We start from the raw sequence: 15313 nt of genomic DNA, 5'->3' as shown, positions 1-15313 counted from the left end.
TTGAATTTTTAGGAAAATTTTGACACCAGAGGGATTTGATTTCATCCTTCAGTTGGGAACATGTTGGATGGCTTGGGTAAGAATAATGTTCAGTTATCCTTCAGTTATTAGTTGAGAGAATGATTTGGCAGTTAAATTGATCCTTCTAAGTAATAATATGTGCCTTTACTCCCAAAACAGGTGCCGATACAATTTCTACAGCATTAAGTTTTGTTGATCAAGCAGAAGAATCTATTGAACTGAACTAAATGCAGTGTAATGTATAGATAAACTCCACCTTGTTATTTGGTGGTCTGCAGGAAAGGGTTTTCAAGAAACACAATCGTAATGTTACAACCGAGATGTGAAGAGTGTGGTGCCTTTTTCTAGTCAGTACATAATATACTGTTATCTGTGGAGCAAATATTTTGCCCAATCCTCCATTATGGTCAATCGTATGTTTTCCCTATGTTAAACTTAGAAAGTAAAGCTATCAACCTGGTTTCATGGTTCGCTATAAAAAGAAAATTTCAACAATGGAAATTCAAAAATTGGTTCAGATGCCTAATTTACCAGACACATCTAACATAATTGGATTGAATCCTTTATTTGTAGAGATTCACTTTTTTAAAAAAAAACTGCTAGGCAGTTGATCTTGGAGACTAAAAGGACAAAGGTGGAGTTGTTCGTATCTGCCATATGTCAGTCTGCTATTCAGCACATGTTGCTGAACACATGTAATTCCTGCTGGGGTCAATTGCAGATAGTGCAAGAAACATAGACAGACCCCTTTTGAGGCTTCTTGTGTAAGAGCTCCAGGTACCACAATGTGTATCTGCAATGTAGCTTTTTTGAGAAACAGTAGAGTTGTCCCAATTTAGATCTATCTTCAGCAGACTTATCACAAACTACTCCCTGTAATATCAAAAGCAGAATCTGGAACCTGAGAGTTGTAAGCCCAATTAGGTAGTCTCCAGTAAAAGAGGTGATTACCAAGAAAAGCCTTGCTTTTTTTTTTGAAGAAAGGTAAAAACTTCATTGTCTTTGCATTGCATTCCTCCTTCAAAGAGGTCAATGCTTTTATCACCAATCCATCACACTCAAATTGGCAAAAAAGATTAAATATGAAAGTGTTCATAACCACGTATAACATTCACATTAACTTAGGTTTAAGCAGTCAGGAATTGTAGAACATAGAACATTACAGCACTGTACAGGCCCTTCGGCCCTCGATGTTGTGCCGACCTGTCATACCTATCTCAAGCCCATCTAACCTACGCTATTCCATGTTCTTCTATAAGCTTGTCCAATGACGACTTAAATGTACTTTAAAGTTGGTGAATCTACTACCATTGAAGACAAAGTGTTCCATTCCCTTACTACTCTCTGAGTAAAGAAACTACCTCTGAGATCTGTCCTATATCTTTCACCCCTCAGTTTAAAGCAATGCCCCCTCATGCTCGGCGTCACCATCCTGGAAAAAGGCTCTCCCTATCCACCCTATCTAACTCTCCTGATTATCTTATATGTTTCAATTAAGTCACCTCTCAACCTTCTTCTCACTAATGAAAACAGCCTCAAGTCCCTCAGCCTTTCCTCGTAAGACCTTCCCTCCATACCAGGCAACATCCTAGTAAATCTCCTCTGTACCCTTTCCAAAGCTTACACATCCTTCTTATAATGCGGTGACCAGAACTGTACACAATACTCCAAGTGCGGCCGCACCAGAGTTTTGTACAGCTGCAGCATAACCTCTTGGTTCCGGAACTCGATCCCTCTATTAATAAAAGCTAAAACACTGTATGCCTTCTTAACAGCCCTGTAAACCTGGGTGGCAACTTTCAAGGATCTGTGTACATGGACACCGAGATCTCTCTGCTCATTTACACTACCAAGAATCTTATCATTAGCCCAGTACTTTGCATTCCGGTTACTTCTGCCAAAGTGCATCACCTCACACTTGTCCGCATTAAAGTCCATTTGCTATCTCTCAGCCCAGCTCTGCAGCTTATCTACTGTTTTGCCAGTTTTCAATTTTTTTCACCAGGTTGGGAAAGCCGAGCTTGAAATTGAAAATAAAATGTAGGAGAAGTAGATGGAATACTGTGCTGTCACTTTTTTTTTCTTGAATTTGAATCCGAGATAAACTGGCTGCAATGTAACAGGAGTAACAGAGTAACAGGAAATAGGAGCAAGAGTAGTATGTTCCACCCCTCTACCCTGCTCTGCCATTCAGTAAGATCACTGCTGCTTTGACACTCCTTGCATTCAGTTTGCTGTAAGTTTTCCCTAACCCTTGAAATCCCCTGCTGGTCAAAAATCTATGCCAGCCTTAATATACACAAGGACACTCACGCCACCCACCCAACTCGCCACCCACCCAACTCCCCTCCCTCAAAAAAAAAGCTTTCTGTTGCAAGGAGTTCCCAAAAACTCCTAGCCTTCAAAGAAGAAATTTCTCTTCCCCTCTGTCTTAAATTGGTGCCCCTTAACATTGGTGCTGTGCTTCTGGCCGTAGATCCTCCCATAAAGGGAAGCATCCTCCAGTATTTACCTCTTCAAACCTATTTAAAAATTCTAGGTTTCAATGAGATCAACTTCCTTTCTTTTAAACTCCCATTGAGTAGTGTTCTAACCTGTTTTGACCTTTGCTTATAAGAATAGAATAGAATATCCTTTTTTTTTGTCCCATGTACAGAAGTACAGTAAAAAAGCTTTACAATGGTTGCCTTTAATGGTGCCATCTTGAGTACAAGTATCTAGGTACAAGTCTTAGAGTAGGAAAAGATTAGCATGAAACAGTAGAAAAGGTCTAGAATGGTAAGTGACCAGAAGTACTTAGGGTTCCAATATGTAACTGCAGGCCCCAGCACACAAGGCTACGTTACCTCCGCATGCTGGCCTCCATCCAGGAATTGGCTGTGCTGCCATTCTGAGAATTAGCCATTGTCCTTGCCGTGGGACTTGGCCCAGGCTTGCTCTGCCCCTTCTGGAGTTCATCCTATTGAGCCTTCTCTGAATTATCTGCAATGAAAATCCGGTCTTATCCCAAATGAAAGTATCAGAACTTCTCTCAGTATTCCAGATGTGGTCTCACTTGCGTTTTGTACAGCACCTTCATTCATTCCAATTATAGAGACTAGGTCAAAGTGGGCACAGTAATACTACATTACCAACAGTAGGAAATTATATTAAGTACACAGCATTGATTGATTATTTTCAATTATCTCTACCTACTGCAGTAGAATGTAAAATATAAGTAGCTTTTTAATGTGTTTCAGTTGCCAGAAAATGGTAATGAGTGTTGTGTGGGGCAAGTTGACAAATAATTAGTGTCAACATATCCACAGCGCCAGTCACTACAGTGCTGATGTTCTGCTGTTTGACAGTAAACCCTTTTACAGAGCAATGGAAATGAGTTATGCTTTAAAAGGCAGAGGGCCTACCTAAGGTCCTAAATGAGTATTTTGCCTTGGTCTTCAGTAACTATTAGTATGCTACCAATGTAACTGCACAAGCAGTAGTACCAGTGTTGGAAAAGATACAAATAAGGCATGCACCCAAGTTGTTGGCGTGACTTAATGTAAAAAGGCTACCTAGTTTGAATTAAATGTATCCTAACTGAGGGAAAGAAAGTTGACATTGTGGAGCTCTGGTTACAGTGTTCCTGAATATGGTACCCCAGTGGATTGAAGTATTGGCAATGTTATTTCCCTGAAAAATAAGGGAGTGGAATGAACCGAGCCACTACAACACTAATGTTGACGAGGTAACTTTGAGAGACAATAATTCAAAGCAAAATGATTGGCACTTGGATTAAAAAAGTCAACAGATTCATTACCTGCAAGTTGTTTGATTTTAATTTGACTGAAAATAATGGAAAGCTGTTCTTGTGATAGGATTTTAAAAAGGTATTCATAGAATCTTAGAATCCCTGCAGTATTGAAACAGGCCCTTTGGCACAACAATCCCACCCAAACCCATCCCCCTATAACCCAACTAATCTACACATCCCTGAACACTATTGGCAATTTAACATGGCCAATCTACCCAACCTGTTTATCTTTGGACTTTTGGAGGAAACCGGAACACCCAGAGGAAAGCCATGCAGACACGGGGAGAATAAGACCAAAGGCATAGGAGCAGGTATTAGGCCATTCGGCCCATTGAGTCTGCTTTGCTATTTAATCATGGCTGAGAGGTTCCTCAGCCTCATTCTCCCGCTTTCTCCCTATAACCCTTGATAATCAAGAACCCATCTATCTCAGTCGTAAATGTACTCGACCACCTGGCCTCCACAGCAGAGAATTTCATGGATTCATCACTCTGGCTGAAGTTTCTCCTTATCTCTGTTCTAAAAGGACTTCCCTTTACTTCTAAGGCTGTGCCCTCTGGTCCTAGCCTCTACTACCAATGGAAGCCTTTTCCCAACCTCCACTCTGTTCAGGCCATTCAATATTTTGTAAGTTTCAATTAGATCCCTCCCCTCATCCTTCTAAAATCGAATGAGTATAGTCCCAGAGTTCTCAAATTTTAAGCTTTACATTCCTGGGACCATTCTCATGAACCTCATCTGAATCTGCTCCAGGCCCAGGAAGTCCTTCCTGAGATATGAGGTCCAAACCTGCACACAATTCTCCTAATGTGGCCTGACCAGAGCCTTCTAAAGCCTCAGGAGGACATCCCTGCTTTTATATTCAAGTTCTCGCAAAATAAATGCCAATATTGCAATTTGTCTTCCTGACTAGTGACTCAACCTGCAAGTTTACCATGAGAGAATCCTGGACTAGAACTCCTAAGTATCTTTACTCTTCAGATGTCTGAATTTTCTCCCCATTTAGAAAGTAGCCAGTGCTTTTATTCTTCTTACCAAAGTGCATGACCTCACATTTCCTCACGTTGTAATCCATCTGCCACTACTTTGCCCACTCTCTTAACCTGTCTGAATCCTTCTGCAGCCTCCCAACTCCTCAATACTACCTGTCCCTCCACCTATCTTTGTATTGTCTGCAAACCTAGCCAGAATGCCCACAGTTCCTTCATCTAGATCTTTTATATAAAAAAAAGTGTAAAGTTGTGGTCCCAACACTGACCCTTGTGGAACACCGCTTGTCACCAGCTGCCATCCTGAGAAGGAACCTTTTATCCTCACTGATAATGGGAACTGCAGATGCTGGAGAATCCAAGATAATGAAATGTGAGGGGTCTAGGCCCGAAACGTCAGCTTTTGTGCTCCTGAGATGCTGCTGGGCCTGCTGTGTTCATCCAGCCTCACATTTCATTATCTTTTATCCTCACTCTCTGCTTTTTGCCAGATAGCTAATCTTCTTTCCGTGCTAGCACCTTGCCTGTAACACAATGGGCCCTTATCTTACTCAGCAGCCTCCTGTGAGGCACCTTATCAAGAAAAGCCTTCTTGAAGTCCAGATAGATAACATCCATTGGCTGTCGGTGGTTTACCCTGCTGTTTCCTTCCACAAAGAATGCTAGCAGATTTGTCAGGCATGACCACTTGTTGATGAAACCGTGCTGACTTTGCCCTATTTTATCATACACTTCCAAATATTCAAAATCTCATCCTTTACAATGGACCCAAATCTTACCCATAACTGAGATTAGGCTAATTGGCCTGTAACTTTCCATCTTTTTTCTTCCTCCCTTTTTAAATGGTTGTCATGCTTAAAAGGTGCCTCCCTGACTCTAGCGATTCCTGAACGTGCAGGCATTAGTGGTGATCTGTCTCTTCAGCTATTTGTTTTAGAACTGTGGGGCGTAGTCCATCTGGTCCTGGTGATTTTTCAACCTTCAGGCCAATCGGTTTCACTAGCCCCTTTTCCTTGGTAATGGCCACTATACTCAGGTATGCCCCCGACTCTGTTGAATTTTTGGGAGATTACTCGTGTCTTCCACAGTGAAGATTGAAGTGGAATAATTATTCAGTTCCTCAGCCATTTCTTTGTCTCTCCACCGTCATTTTCCAGTGGTCCAATGCCCACTTTTGCGCCGCTGTCTTTTTTTTTGCCCTTTTTATGCATCAGAAGAAACTCTTACAGTCTTCATTTATATTACTGACTAGCTTACCCTCGAATTTAATCTTCTCCCTCCTTTTTTTTTGTTGCCCTCTGTTGGCCTTTGTAAATTTCCTAGTCCTCTGGTTTCCTGCTGCCTTTAGTCACATGATATGCTTTCTGTTTTGCTTTTATGCTACGCCTGACTGACTTAGTGCTGCTTTTTCCTGGAGATGAATTTTTGTTGCGTTTCCTGAATTACTCCCAGAAACTCCTGCCACTGTCTTTCCTGCTCAGCTCCTCTTCCAGTCAATTCTGCCCAGCTCCTCCCTTATATAGCTGAATGAAGGCGACTACAGAGGTAATACCGTTCCCTCTGATTCTGCCTTCTCCCTCTCAGATTGCAGAGTAAATTTCTTATAATCACTGCCTCCTAAGGGTTCCTTTACCTTAAGCTCCCATTATCAAGTCTGCCTCCTTGCACAGCACTAAATCCAGTATTGCCTGGTCCCTTGTGGACTCCTCCACGACCTGCTCTAAAGAGCTATCTCGTAGACATTCCACAAACTCTCTTTCTTGCAATCCACTACCAACCTGTTTTTTTTTTTGTCTACCTGCATATTGAAATCCCCCATGATCACTGTAACTTTGCCTTTCTTACACACCTTTTCTGTGTCCTGGTGTATCTTGCACCCCAGCTCCTGACTGCTATTTGGAAGCCTGTACCCAACTCCAATTATGGTTTTTTGATCCACTCGGTACCAGTGCCGCCCACTGTGTTGAATAAAGTATTACCGTAGCTGAATTGTTAACAAAGTTTAAGCCAGTTGGCTTGGAGTTGGTGACTGTGGATAGAAAATTATTTTAAAGACAGAAAGTAGTAGGGAGTATCTCCTTTTCCAATTAGAGGATGTTTCTCTAGGGTCTGGAAGTGTGATAAATGATCTGTAGTAATAGAATTCAGGAGGATTGAGACTGGTCAAATGGACAGACACAGTACAGATGAAATTAATACAGAGAAATGTGCGTGTATTTTAGTACACAATGAGTGCTAATGTGAACTACCTGGTATAATTTTGACAAGAACAGCAGCAAAGAGACCCACAAATACTTGTCCATTGATCTTTTGAAGGTGGCAAGAGTATGTGGTTAAAATGGTTGGGATTCTTATCTGTATCAAAGAACAAAGAAAATTACAGCACAAGAACAGGCCCTTCGGCCCTCCAAGCCTGTGCCGATCGAGGTCCTCTGTCTAACCTGTCATCTATTTTCTAAGGATCTGTGTCCATTTGCTCCCTGCCCATCCATGTACCTGTCCAAATATATCTTAAAAGACGCTAACGTGTCTGCATCTACCTCCTCCGCTGGCAATGTGCTCCGGGCACCCACCACCCTCTGTGTAAAGAACTTTCCACGCATAACTCCCTTAAACTTTCCTCCTCTCACTTTGAACTCATGACCCCTAGCAATTGAGTCCCCCACTCTGGGGGGGGAGAAAAGCTTCTTGCTATCCACTCTGTCTATACCCCTCAAGATTTTGTAGACCTCAATCAGGTCCCCCCTCAATCTCTGTCTTTCTAATGAAAATAATCCTAATCTATTCAACCTCTCTTCATAGCTAGCACCCTCCATACCAGGCAACATCCTCGTGAACCTCCTCTGCACCCTCTCCAAAGCATCCACATCCTTTTAGTATTGTGGCGACCAGAACTGTACACAGTACTCTAAATGTGGCCGAACCAAAGTCCTATACAACTGCAACGTGACCTACCAACTCTTGTACTCAATGCCCTGTCCAATGAAGGAAAGCATGCCATATGCCTCCTTGACCACCCTATTGACCTGCGTTGTCACCTTCAGGGAACAATGGACCTGAACACCCAGATCTTTCTGTTCATCAATTTTCGCTAGGACTTTTCCATTTACTGTATAGTTCGCCCTTAAATTTGATCTTCCAAAATACATCACCTCGCATTTGCCCGGATTGAACTCCATCAGAAGAATAGAACGCCAAACCATGGAGGTTCTAACAAAACTTAATGAAGAACTGATTAATCTGCAATGTTATGTTCAACTCTGGCAGACTTTGGGACATGGTAGGCCTTAGCAAGGCTTCAGGACAGAATTTACTGGTGGGATAGTACTAATTGAATTGGAACAGTACAGCTCAGGAACAGGCCCTTCAGCCCATGAGAACCTATTCTGTTATATGGAGAATTTGAAGTTGTGCTCCTTGGTGAAAAGTTTAAACAATGAAATTTTTGAGAAGTATCACACTGATACAGGTCTGACAATATTATAAGCAAAAACAAAGTTGGTGGAAAAGCTCAGCAGGTCAGGCAGCATCTGTGAAGGAAAAAGCAGAGTTAACCAGTTATGAGGAAGGGTCACCGTACCTGGAACGTTAACTCTGTGTTTTCCTTCACAGATTTGTTTTTGTTCCTGATTTACAGCATCCACAGTTCTTTTGGTTTTTATGACAATATTATGAATCTTTTTCAAGAATGTAAATGTATTTTTAAAAGCTACATTTTATAAGACAGTCTCAGTAGCTCCTGAGGAACACCGTGTATTTCGCATTTTTGGAATGCCTTATCCCTCAAGGTCTTTCTAATTTATGTTTTGGATAGACTAGGCCTTTTGACAGTTGGAGTAAAAGTGCAGATGTACATTCTCAAAAAAATAGGCGGGAGCAGAATTTAGACTGATATTTGAACAATGTCTTGACTTTACATGTGAATTCACATGCAGGTTTTGCTCCCTGTTAAAATATATATTAACAGAAATTCAACCTGACTGCCAGTCAGGGATCCTTCAGAGAGAGAGAGAGAGAGAGAGAGACTTGAAAACGAAACTATCACGGCAGTAGTCCATTAAGCAACCGAGTCATAGAGACCTACAACATTGAGATAAGCCCTTTGTCCCAAATGCATACGTGCCGACCAAAATATCCATGCACACTAACCCCTGCACTTGGCCAATATCCTTCTAAACCTTCTATCCATGTATTCATCCAAATGTTGTTAACATACCTGCCTCAACCACTTCTGCTGGCAGTTCATTCCATATGCATACCACCCTCTTGTTAAAAAGAGACGTTGCCCCTTAGGTTCCCATGTATTCTTTTCCCTCTTAGCTTAAACTGTTGCCATCTAGTTCTTGATTCCCCAACCCTGTGAAAAAGACTGCGTGCATTTACCCTATCCATGCCTCTGATGATCTCATACACTTGTAGAAGACCCTCAGCCTCCTACGCTGTAAAGAAAGAAAGAAGAGGCTCGTCCAACCTCTCGCTATAAACTCATACCCTCGAGCCCCTGCAAATTTCTTCTGCACTCTTTCCAGTTTAATAACATCGTTCATAGAGCAAGGTGACCAAAACTGAACACAGTACTCTAATTGCAGCCTCAACAATATCCTGTACAACTACAACATAACTTCACAACTTCTGTACTCCATGCCCTGATTGAAGACCAGTGTACCAAACACCATCTTCACTGCCTTGTCTACCAGTGACTCCACTTTCAAAGAACTCTGTACCTGTATTCCAAGGACCCTCTGTTCCAGTGCACTCCGTAAGGTTCTGCCTTTCACTATGAAACTCCTATTTTGTTTTTCCAAAATGCAATACCTTCCACTGATCTATATTAAACTCCATTTGCCATTTCTGTGTGTTTCCAGCTGATCAAGATCCTGCTGCGATTTCTGATAACCTTCCTCACTGCCCACAATACCACCTACTTTAGTGTCATCTACAAACTTACTTATCATGCCTTCTACGTTTTCATCTAAATCATTGATCTAGATAACAAACAGCAATGGGCCCAGCACCAACCCGTGAGGCACACCACTAGTCATAGGCCTCCAGTCCAGCAAGCATCCTTCCACTGTTATTCCCTGCTTCCTTCTATCAAGCAAATTATGTATCCAATTTGCTAGCTCTCCCTGGATTCCATGTGATCTAACCTTTGAGTGGCCTACCATGTGGAACCTTATCAAAAGCTTTACTAAAATCCACTACCCTGCCCTCATCAACCTTCCTGGTCACTTAATCAAAGAACTCTAACAAATTCATGATGCATAATCTCCCATGCACTCATTCTGACTATTCCTAGTTAAACTCTGTCTTTGTAAATACATGTATTTCTTTAGTTGAGAAGATTCAGAAGTGTTTTACTCACCACAAATGTTAAGCTTGCTGATCTGTAATTCCCAATTTTTTCTTTGCAGCCCTTCTTGAGTAAGGGCACAACATTTGCTACCCTCCAGTCTTCCAGGACATCACCATACCTGACAGTGATGCAGATATATCAGCCAAGGCCCCCCATAATTGTTCCTCTAGCCTCTTGCAGGGTTCTTGGATATATCTGATCAGGACCAGGAGGCTCATCCACTTGCATTCCAATGATATCAACATCACTTCTGTGATACGCACTGTCCCTAAGATATCGCCACTAACATCCCCAAGTTCCCAAATCTTCATGTGTATCTTCATGTGTCTCTCCATGGTTAAACACAGGAGAAATATTCATTGAGGACCTTGCCCATCTTCTGCAGTTCCACACATATATGTCCACTTTGGTCCAGGGTTCCCTACTCCTGCCAACCTGACCCTTCACCCTCTCAGGAACATTTAGACTTTGAACTCTGGCTATCACACTTTTAAAGGTCTCCCACTTGCTAGAGGTTCCTTTGCTTGCAAACAAACTACTGCAGTCAACCCCTGTAAGCTCCCGGCTAATTCAATCAAAATTTGCCTTGTGTCAATTTAAGACTTGAACCTGTGGACCAGTTTTGTCTTTCACCAGAACTATGGTCATTATCCAAAAGTGCTCCCCTGACTGCCACATCAGTCACTCATCCTACCCTATTTCCCAGGAGTATGTTGAGTTTTGCCCCTTCCTGAGTTGGACACTCTGTGTACTGCTTGAGGCAACTTTTCTGAACGCATTTAACAAATTCCACCCCATCTAAGCCCTTAACACTATGGCAGCCCCAGTCTATGTTAGGAAAATCAAAATCTGCCACTAAACTCTCTTTCTCCTGCAAGTCTCCACAATCTCCCTGCATATTTGTTCCTCTAATTCCTGTTGACAATTTGGGGACCTATATAGTACAACCCCAATAACTTCACCATGCCCTTTTTCTTAGCACCACCCACAAAGCCACACCGGACGATCACTCCGTTATTCCATCTCTGACCACTGTGATACTCCACTTAATAAAAATCCTCTGTCCCGCCTAAAGTGCCTGTACCCTGGCACAGTAAACTCCCAGTCCTGTCCCTCCCTTAGCCATTTTTCTGTAATGGCTAGAATGTCCAAGTCCCATGTACCTATCCACACCCCGAGTTCATCGGCCTTACTTATCAACCCTCTTGCATTGAAGTAGATGCAATTTAATCCAACAGGCATTCCTTGCTCCCTGTCCTGTTCCAGCATGACCTGTTTCTTCAACTTGCTATTTCTGATTACTGTATCTCCTTCCAGCTTCACAGTTGCCTCCCTACTCCCCCGCACACTACAGTATCTTGAAAAAGAACCTCTTAACCTGTTCCAGCTTCAAGTTCACCTCAGAATTCTGGTTCTGGGCAGATCAACTTCAAGAAACATCACCATGACTGAGCAACATTTGTATTTCAAGACCTCTCTAGCCAAGATATCTATTAACCGAACTCAGAAACATGAGGCCTGCAACAAAATGAAGCGCTGTTGAGGGAGAGTCAAGTCTGAGATGCTAGAGTTTTGTTTGTCTGTTTGGCAAGTGTGAGAAAGTTAACAAACCTCCTTTTATTTCAAGTATACAAAAGCTTCTTGTGTTATGAAGGGCAAATTGAAAAAAAGTCTAAAATTTGTCTGCTAGAATTGTTCATAGTCAAAACCTGTTTTAAAAGAAGTGAAACTTTTCAATGGCAGGAGAGCTGGTAACCATCGCACATAGATTTATGCTGACAGGCAAAACATACAGGTGCAATGTAAAGTAGCTTGCTGTTTTGTGTGCTGTATTTGTTGTCATCCCAAGTTCAGAAGTGATTGGAGAAAATTTAGTAGTAACATTGAAAAATGCATTGGTTAAATTCTTGAACGGAAATTATGTGGGAAGGTCAGGCAAGTGGGAACATTTGGATAGCTGTCCTTGAGGTAGCACAGGCATGATGGCACAATTGTCTCCTGTACTGTACCATTCTAGTTGATCATCTGAACCATTTATTTGATTTGTAGCATTTCATAAATGAATAAAAGTACCATATTTGCTGCTTAATACCAAATATTGGAGAACTCCACTCTTTTTGTAATGGTATTCATGTTTCCCCTTGTTGTCAGTGGTGATTTAATCAAGACAACTCATTTTTTATACCAACATTAATTTTCAATTATGTTAAAAAAACACTAATAAAACTCATTAAATGTTTGTTCAGTTTGAAGCATTGATGAAGCATTTGTTCTGTTTTGACTGTGTACCATGTTCCCGTGTATTGCATATACTTAGCATTGCATGCTATATATTACTATTATTTTGACATCGTCACTTGAACTAATTTTTTTCATTTGTAGATAACCAGCGAGCCTTGCTGGCTGTGGAACGGTTACAGGCAAAGCTACGGGAAAGAAGGGATGCGGTAAATGAAGAGAGGCTGAGCTTATTGAGATCTGTTCTACAGAGCCCACTCTTCAACCAAATCTTGAACTTGCGGAGCTCTGTTCAACATTTGAAAGATCAGGTAAAAGACAATGTTACATAAAGAAAGTGTTAAAAGTTGTTTACTTTGAGTACTGAGTGCATTATTGGTGTTTTGTCTCAACTGTCATTGATAATTCAAATCTAAAATATATGAAACTGAGATTATTAATTTAATGTATTGATTGCCTGCCTTGTATTTAATATTTCTTGCTGAAATGTGGCTCAAATAGGCATAAGCCAAATGAGCGTGTCTTTGAATAGTTAACAAAACAGTTCTAAGGGGCCAGAATGTATCAATTTCATTTGGTGACTATCTTGTAAAAGGATTCCATGATGAAGCTGAACAAAAACTACTTGAATTTAAAGAGAGCAGCTTGCGTTCATACAACTTCTGTCGGTCCAGGTAATTAGGCTGACAAAGTATGTTCGAAGTTGCAACTGCTGTTGTGATGCAGGAAACTTATTCATTGTTTTTAATGTAACAAATGTTCTGGTGAAGGGCAGACTTGAGAAAGAGTGAAGGAAAATTTAAAATCTAATGGTTTTGTTGAAAGAAGAATGGTGGAAGAGGGAGAAAGGCTTAAGCTTTTGATGAGTTAGAATTTCTGAAATAAAGAGCAGAAGCATTTGGGGAGAGAAAGAAGCGACAAAATTGTGGTTAACCACGGCGTATGGTTTCGTGGCATTGGAGGTGATATTTGACTAGTGATATCTCAACATGAGCACTTGAACTAATAACATCAGTTGACATAATGCATGATCCCAGAGTGCATAATTGCAGCTGTTTTGTAGCCACCCCTGCCTGGAGATCATCCTCTGTTATGGTATGCCATGCTTGTCTGCATTGCAAACATGTGAATTAAGAGTAGAAGTATGCTATTCGGCTGCTTGAGCCTGCTCTGTCACTCAGTAAGATCATGTCTGATCTGTTTTGTATTTTGATTTCCATTTTTCAACTAATCTCTGATATCTGTTGATTCATCTGGCTAATAAGAATCTGTCTCGCTCTAACTTAAAAGTATTCAGTGAGTGTCTACCTGCTTCCAATGATTTCTGAGTGGCAGAGAGTTCCAAAATCTCAACCCCTCAAATTTTCCTCATCTGGCCTGAATGCGAGATTCCTAATTTGAACAGTCTTCCCGACACTTTGCCTTGCTCACAAGAGGAAATATCATTTTTCCATTTACAGCTTGTCAATACCATTTAAGCCTCTTAAATACTTCTGCAGTCACTCTACATTCTTTGTAAATCATGAGGAAGCAAGCAGACCCTTCCTCAAAGATACTTGCTTATTCCAGTATCTGTATAGTGAACCTTCTCTGAACTGTGTCCAATGCACTTGCATCATCGTATAAAGGAGACTAAACTGTACACAGTATTACAGATATCCTGAATAACTGAACCTGAATCCTTATTTTTATACTGGACATTAAAACATCAAAACTGTGGATGCTGGAAAAGTAAACAACAGAGATTTCTGGAACAACTCAGCAAGTTTGTCAGCATCTGTGGAGTGAAAGTAAGCAGTTATTGTTTTGGGTCCACTGACCCTTCATCATCAGAACTATTTTGCAGCATAGGAAATGTTTGTATTTATGCTGAAGAAATGGTGGGGAAATAGTGGAGCAGTAAATGATAGGTGACAGTCAAATCAGAGAAGGGGAGAGAAATCTTTTCCAGGGTTTAATCTTGGGTTTAATTTTGGGGCCTGAGCCTCCTACGTCCTGACCTCAGCACCCCTCCCCCTAACCCAGATACCAGATTTTGCCATTGCTTGGGCAGCTATGGGTGGCATGATCGCTCATTCGTTAGCACTGCAGCCTCACAGTGCCAGGGACTCAAGTTTTATTCAGCCTTGGGTGACTGTGTGGAATTTGTACACTCCCTCCATGTCTACATGGGTTTCTACTGGGTGCTCTGGTTTCTTCCCACAGTCCAAGGATGTGCAGGCTAGGTGGGTTAGCTATGGATTTAAAACTAAAACACCTAATGGAGATAGGGTGTGGGGCAGAGTCTAGTTTGGATGCTCTTAAAGGGTCATTGCAGATTTGTTGGGTTGAATGGCTCCATTCTGCACTTAGGAATTCTATAATTTCTAACCCATTGTCAACCACTAATGGTCCCTATTAGCAATTGTTGATTCTCGCAGGCTGACCTTGACCCATTCCTTTATCTGCTGAACTGTTTGTTTCTGCGCCCTCTTGGCTCCATCTCCACCTATAGTCTACTTCTCACCCCTCCCATCCTGTGGGACTCTACCAATTATGTTCTTCCAATCAGACAAAGGCACGTTCATACGGACTGTTTGTTTTCTGCTAGCCAGCTAATCATCTTTCCATACTAATGTTACTCCCTTTTGTGAGCTCCTGTTTTGTCCAATTATCTTGTGGCACCTTGTCAAGTGCCATTTGGGAATCCTAATACAGTACAGTTTTTTTTTTGCTTTGCATTCGCACATGGGATGTGGGCACTACTGGCTGGCCAATATTGATTGCCCACCCCAGTTTTCTTTTGAGAAGATGGTGAGTTGTCATCTTGAAGTCTGCGATCCAAGTGTTGAGATTGGCCCACAATGCCCTTGGAAATTCCATTGTTTTGACTCCGCGACAGTGAAATAAGGGCAACATGTATCCAAGTCAGGATGG

The 15313-nt window shown here is 41.5% G+C and overlaps 1 long non-coding RNA gene across 1 annotated transcript in view; it reads left to right on the top strand.

The window, feature by feature from the left end:
* The window catches only part of LOC125451293 (uncharacterized), a 45814-nt gene extending 33107 nt beyond the window's left edge, over positions 1-12707 (top strand). The window contains exons 2-3 of the long non-coding RNA XR_007247265.2: positions 13-76; positions 12542-12707. This is a non-coding gene — a long non-coding RNA (uncharacterized LOC125451293). The remainder of the gene's footprint in view (positions 1-12; positions 77-12541) is intronic.
* The last annotated feature ends 2606 nt before the right edge of the window (positions 12708-15313 follow it).

The sequence above is a fragment of the Stegostoma tigrinum genome, chromosome 3 (genome assembly GCF_030684315.1).
Source record: "Stegostoma tigrinum isolate sSteTig4 chromosome 3, sSteTig4.hap1, whole genome shotgun sequence".
Classification (NCBI taxonomy): Eukaryota; Metazoa; Chordata; class Chondrichthyes; order Orectolobiformes; family Stegostomatidae; genus Stegostoma; species Stegostoma tigrinum.
Note: the sequence above shows the minus strand (reverse complement) of the source record. Positions and strands in the feature narration are given on the sequence as shown.